The sequence below is a fragment of the Drosophila willistoni genome, unplaced genomic scaffold (assembly GCF_018902025.1).
Source record: "Drosophila willistoni isolate 14030-0811.24 unplaced genomic scaffold, UCI_dwil_1.1 Seg706, whole genome shotgun sequence".
Lineage (NCBI taxonomy): Eukaryota > Metazoa > Arthropoda > Insecta > Diptera > Drosophilidae > Drosophila > Drosophila willistoni.
Genome location: NW_025814614.1, coordinates 22501 through 30000, shown reverse-complemented (window position 1 = coordinate 30000; position 7500 = coordinate 22501). Strand labels below are relative to the sequence as shown.

The 7500-nt window shown below is 31.8% G+C and overlaps 2 non-coding genes across 2 annotated transcripts in view; both read right to left on the bottom strand.

Annotated features, from left to right (window-relative positions):
* The window catches only part of LOC124461865, a 1995-nt gene extending 1846 nt beyond the window's left edge, over window positions 1-149 (bottom strand). The window contains exon 1 of the ribosomal RNA XR_006955278.1: window positions 1-149. This exon is cut by the window's left edge and continues 1846 nt beyond it. This is a non-coding gene — a ribosomal RNA (small subunit ribosomal RNA).
* A 4498-nt stretch (window positions 150-4647) lies between these two features.
* Window positions 4648-7500, bottom strand: part of LOC124461867 — a 3941-nt gene continuing 1088 nt past the window's right edge. The window contains exon 1 of the ribosomal RNA XR_006955280.1: window positions 4648-7500. This exon is cut by the window's right edge and continues 1088 nt beyond it. This is a non-coding gene — a ribosomal RNA (large subunit ribosomal RNA).

The window sequence follows — 7500 nt, the reverse complement described above, 5'->3', positions numbered from 1 at the left end:
ACAGTTATCCAAGTAACTGTTAACGATCTAAGGAACCATAACTGATATAATGAGCCTTTTGCGGTTTCACTTTTAATTCGTGTGTACTTAGACATGCATGGCTTAATCTTTGAGACAAGCATATAACTACTGGCAGGATCAACCAGAATAATGTTATTTATTAAATGTGTTGTTAAAATAACGATAAGTTTTATGATTTTTAACAAACACATATTTTTAAATATTTAAAGATACTTGACAATATGATATATTTTTGAATAAAATAAATTAAAATACATATATTATTTGTGGTAACATTCTACGAATACGGCCATAATTTAATAGCGTTCATTTTCGTTTTTCATTAATTGAATATGTTTAATAAATTTGTTCAAAAATATCTTTATTTTTACACTTACAAAATATATAATCACATTTGCTTTAATTTTGCTCATTTCAAAAGAAAATAAACATTTGTATTTTGATATTAAATTTAAAATTTAACTTGAATTTGACATTTAATGCGTGAAATTATATATCAAGTAAAACCATCATTCACATTAAGTGAGATGAGTGTTTTATAATTATAAGAAATTAATTCAATAATAATAATTTGATTTTAATAATGGAAAAATTTTTGCTCTATATAAGTGACATATTATTTAAGTTGCAAACATAACAAGATTTATGATGCATACTTATTTACTCTTCTTATATAAAAGGTTAAAGATTATGAACAATTAAACTAAGAACTAATTTAATGCCCATAATCTTTACTCAAGTATTAACGATAAATCCAAATATAACCAGTGAATAAACTTCAGCAGAGAGAACGATCCTAAGATCGTTTCATCATACACCTTAGAATACCTTGGTAGGCTTTTTCATTATCTTTTGCATTTGACATATTAACGTTGAAGTAGAGCAGCCTTCAACATGACTGAACAACCACTGTTCATCATGAGTAGGTTTTGTGCCACATACTCTCGAAATCGACCATTTATGTTTGAAGGTACCACTCAACAATAAATTTTCATATGTATTTTTATAAATACCATCAAATTTCATTATAATAAATAAATAAATAGACATTGCCGATTATAAATGCATGAGACATATGTATTTGAGAAATGTACCGATATTACATATGACTGACCATGCTCGACATCACACCACCTAAGTAGGTTTTGTGCCACATACTCTCGAAATGACCATTTATGTTTGAAGGTACCACTCAACAATAAATTTTCATATGTATTTTTATAAATACCATCAAATTTCATTATAATAAATAAATAAATAGACATTGCCGATTATAAATGCATAAGACATATGTATTTAAGAATTTTACCAATATTACATATGACTGACCATGCTCGACATCACACCACCTAAGTAGGTTTTGTGCCACATACTCTCGAAATGGACCATTTATATATGAAGGTACCACTCAACAATAAATTTTCATATGTATTTTTATAAATACCATCAAATTTCATTATAATAAATAAATAAATAGACATTGCCGATTATAAATGCATGAGACATATGTATTTAAGAATTTTACCAATATTACATATGACTGACCATGCTCGACATCACACCACCTAAGTAGGTTTTGTGCCACATACTCTCGAAATGGACCATTTATATATGAAGGTACCACTCAACAATAAATTTTCATATGTATTTTTATAAATACCATCAAATTTCATTATAATAAATAAATAAATAGACATTGCCGATTATAAATGCATAAGACATATGTATTTAAGAATTTTACCAATATTACATATGACTGACCATGCTCGACATCACACCACCTAAGTAGGTTTTGTGCCACATACTCTCGAAATGGACCATTTATATATGAAGGTACCACTCAACAATAAATTTTCATATGTATTTTTATAAATACCATCAAATTTCATTATAATAAATAAATAAATAGACATTGCCGATTATAAATGCATAAGACATATGTATTTAAGAATTTTACCAATATTACATATGACTGACCATGCTCGACATCACACCACCTAAGTAGGTTTTGTGCCACATACTCTCGAAATGGACCATTTATATATGAAGGTACCACTCAACAATAAATTTTCATATGTATTTTTATAAATACCATCAAATTTCATTATAATAAATAAATAAATAGACATTGCCGATTATAAATGCATAAGACATATGTATTTAAGAATTTTACCAATATTACATATGACTGACCATGCTCGACATCACACCACCTAAGTAGGTTTTGTGCCACATACTCTCGAAATGGACCATTTATATATGAAGGTACCACTCAACAATAAATTTTCATATGTATTTTTATAAATACCATCAAATTTCATTATAATAAATAAATAAATAGACATTGCCGATTATAAATGCATGAGACATATGTATTTAAGAATTTTACCAATATTACATATGACTGACCATGCTCGACATCACACCACCTAAGTAGGTTTTGTGCCACATACTCTCGAAATTGACCATTTATGTTTGAAGGTACCACTCAACAATAAATTTTCATATGTATTTTTATAAATACCATCAAATTTCATTATAATAAATAAATAAATAGACATTGCCGATTATAAATGCATAAGACATATGAATTTAAGAATTTTACCAATATAACATATGACTGACCATGCTCGACATCACACCACCTAAGTAGGTTTTGTGCCACATACTCTCGAAATTGACCATTTATGTTTGAAAGTACCACTCAATAATAAATTAACATTTTTTCCCCATACAATAAATGGGCGTTTTTAAGAAATCACCAAAGTATAAAACATTCGTATGTGATATGCATATTCCCATATGATATGGATGTTCCCATACGATAAATGGGCGATATTAATATTTTTAGTTTTTAGTAAAATTTTTTTTCATATATATAGTCGATATTAAATAAATCCCATACGTTATGATATATTTTCATATGATATGAAAAATTTTAAATGTTGAGTAAATTTTTTTTTTTTTCATATAATGGCGAAATTAAATAAATCCCATACGTTATGATATATTTTCATATGATATGAAAAATTTTAATGTTGAGTAAATTTTTTTTTTTTCATATGAATGGGCGAAATTAAATAAATCCCATACGTTATGATATATTTTCATATGATATGAAAAATTTTAATGTTGAGTAAATTTTTTTTTTTTCATATGAATGGGCGAAATTAAATAAATCCCATACATTATGATATATATTTTCATATGATATGAAAAATTTTAAATGTTGAGTAAATTTTTTTTTTTTTTCATATGAATGGGCGAAATTAAATAAATCGCATACGTTATGATATATTTTCATATGATATGAAAAATTTTAAATGTTGAGTAAATTTTTTTTTTCATATAAATGGGCGAAATTAAATAAATCCCATACGTTATGATATATATTTTCATATGATATGAAAAATTTTAAATGTTAAGTAAATTTTTTTTTTTTCATATAAATGGGCGATATTAAATAAATCGCATACGTTATGATATATTTTCATATGATATGAGAAATTTTGAATGTTGAGTAAATTTTTTTTTTTTTCATATATATGGGCGATATTAAATAAATCCCATACGTTATGATATATTTTCATATGATATGAAAAATTTTAATGTTGAGTAAATTTTTTTTTTTTCATATAAATTATGAAGATGACAGTTGGCACCGCCGTTTTCATTTATTAAAGTTATATACATATAACATTTTTTTTCTTTTGACCTTTTAATAGGTACAGTAGGAATCTCTTTAAATATATATATTGCGTCACTAAATAAATGACGATTCATTTGGCTACATTATGACGATCACAGTTGGAACCGCCGTTTTCGTTCTTTTAAGTTATATACATATAACATTATTTTTCCACCTTTCAATATGGACAGTAGGAGTTTCTTTAAATATATTTATTGTGTCTCTGAATAAATGACAATTCATTTGGCAACATTATGAAGATGACAGTTGGCACCGCCGTTTTCATTTATTAAAGTTATATACATATAACATTTTTTTCTTTTGACCTTTTAATAGGTACAGTAGGAATCTCTTTAAATATATATATTGCGTCACTAAATAAATGACGATTCATTTGGCTACATTATGACGATCACAGTTGAAACCGCCGTTTTCGTTCTTTTAAGTTATATACATATAACATTATTTTTCCACCTTTCAATATGGACAGTAGGAGTTTCTTTAAAAATATTTATTGTATCTCTGAATAAATGACAATTCATTTGGCAACATTATGAAGATGACAGTTGGCACCGCCGTTTTCATTTATTAAAGTTATATACATATAACATTTTTTTCTTTTGACCTTTTAATAGGTACAGTAGGAATCTCTTTAAATATATATATTGCGTCACTAAATAAATGACGATTCATTTGGCTACATTATGACGAACACAGTTTGAAACGCCGTATTCGTTCTTTTAACTTATATATATATATAACTTTTTTTTTCACCCATTTAAACATGAAGAGTAGGAATCTCTTAAAGTACATTCATTGCGTCACTAAAGAAATGACGATACATTTGGCTACCTAAAAAAAAAAGAGGATAGAAATGGACTTATTATTATATGAAATACTCTTCCATATAATAATAGTACATCAGCAATTTAAAAAAATCGAATCATCAAGCAAAGGATAAGCTTCAGTGGATCGCAGTATGGCAGCTGCTCAACCACTTACAACACCTTGCCTGTTACAAAAGTCGTTTACAATTGATTCTAGGCTTTGTCATTGTATTAAATAATGTTTTAATAAGTAACTAGCGCGGCATCAGGTGATCGAAGATCCTCCCAATTTACTATGTTACAAATAACATTGGCATCACATCCATTGTCGTTTATAAAATAAACTTTTAATGGTTTAGAAGCCATACAATGCAAATTGCCCCTTATTTATCATTGCAGTCCAGCACGGATACGACCTTAGAGGCGTTCAGGCATAATCCAACGGACGTAGCGTCATACCACTGTTCGCTCGAACAAGTATTGTGCCATTGGTCCGTACCTGCGGTTCCTCTCGTACTACGCAGGAATGCTGTCGCAACAACGTTTTGTCATTAGTAGGGTAAAACTAACCTGTCTCACGACGGTCTAAACCCAGCTCACGTTCCCTTGCATGGGTGAACAATCCAACGCTTGGTGAATTTTGCTTCACAATGATAGGAAGAGCCGACATCGAAGGATCAAAAAGCGACGTCGCTATGAACGCTTGGCCGCCACAAGCCAGTTATCCCTATGGTAACTTTTCTGACACCTCTTGTTAAAAACTCTTTAAACCAAAAGGATCGATAGGCCGAGCTTTTGCTGTCCCTGTGTGTACTGAACACCGAGATCAAGTCAGCATTTGCCCTTTTGCTCTATGTGTGGTTTCTGTCCGCACTGAGCTGGCCTTGGGACACCTCCGTTATTATTTGAGAGATGTACCGCCCCAGTCAAACTCCCTACCTGGCAATGTCCTTGAATTGGATCATACCTGAGTAATTGGAGTTATACCAAATATTTCAAATTAAAAATACATAAATGCACTCTCTCATTAAAGAATTTGTTTGCGATTATATAACAAACTCGTGATACTTTGATCAAGAAGCTTGCATCAAAACCCAATACCATAAGATATAATAAATATATCCGTATAATGGCTAGGAAATGATACACGTTCCATTTAATCAAGTAAGTAAGGAAACAATAAGAGTAGTGGTATTTCATTGGCGATATCAAACACAAGGAATAATATCTCCCACTTATTCTACACCTCTTATGTCTCCTTACACTGCCAGATTAGAGTCAAGCTCAAAAGGGTCTTCTTTCCCCGCTAATTATTCCAAGCCCGTTCCCTTGGCTGTGGTTTCGCTAGATAGTAGATAGGGACAGTAGGAATCTCGTTAATCCATTCATGCGCGTCACTAATTAGATGACGAGGCATTTGGCTACCTTAAGAGAGTCATAGTTACTCCCGCCGTTGACCCGCGCTTACTTGAATTTCTTCACTTTGACATTCAGAGCACTGGGCAGAAATCACATTGTGTCAACACCCGCTAGGGCCATCACAATGCTTTGTTTTAATTAGACAGTCGGATTCCCCAAGTCCGTGCCAGTTCTGAATTGATTGTTAATTGATAATCGTTATAATTTAAAAGAACTAATTAAAAATTAGTATTCTTAAAAATTTTAGCAAGAAAGTTCCACAATTGGCTACGTAACTAACTATCCGGGGAACAAATAACTATCATAAATGATAGAAACTCTATTTACCCAGAACGAGCACATAAACCATGTTATTGTTTCCCAATCAAGCCCGACTATCTCAATCTTCAGAGCCAATCCTTATCCCGAAGTTACGGATCTAATTTGCCGACTTCCCTTACCTACATTATTCTATCGACTAGAGACTCTTCACCTTGGAGACCAGCTGCGGATATTGGTACGGCCTGTTGAGAAGTTTGCGTATCCCCACCATAAATTTTCAAGGTCCGAGGAGAAAATATCGACACAACAGTATATGTCATGCTCTTCTAGCCCATCTACCATATCTCTCTGCGAAAGACTTCCATGGTAGTACGGCTATAAAACAGAAAAGAAAACTCTTCCGATACCTCTCGACGGCTTCTTTATGGTCGTTCCTGTTGCCAGGATGAGCACGAGGCCCATATTTAATAACAAACGGATACTCAACAGGTTACGGAATTGGAACCGTATTCCCTTTCGTTCAAAATTATTCAAGTGTTTTATTATTTATTATTTCATTTGACATTTTTAAAACTTGAAAATTTTCGGCTTTCGCCTTGAACTTAGGACCGACTAACTCGTGATCAACCACTGTTCACACGAAACCCTTCTCCACTTCAGTCCTCCAAGGTCTCATTCGATTATTTGCTACTACCACCAAGATCTGTACCAATGGCGGCTCCATGCAGGCTTACGCCAAACACTTCTAAGCACACCATTGTACCTTCCTACTCACTAAAGTTTCAAAATTTATATTATAAATAATATAAATCATCTACTTTAGCGGTAATGTATAGGTATACAACTTAAGCGCCATCCATTTTAAGGGCTAGTTGCTTCGGCAGGTGAGTTGTTACACACTCCTTAGCGGATTTCGACTTCCATGATCACCGTCCTGCTGTTTTAAGCAACCAACGCCTTTCATGGTTTCTGTATGAGTTGTTAATTTGGGCACCGTAACATTACGTTTGGTTCATCCCACAGCGCCAGTTCTGCTTACCAAAAGTGGCCCACTGGGCACAATATATCATAACCTTAAACTTCATATCAAGAAAGTTAAGGTTCTTACCCATTTAAAGTTTGAGAATAGGTTAAGATCGTTTCGACCCTAAGGCCTCTAATCATTCGCTTTACCAGATAAGATTATTTTATATAACATTTAAATGCACCAGCTATCCTGAGGGAAACTTCGGAAGGAACCAGCTACTAGATGGTTCGATTGGTCTTTCGCCCCTATACTCAATT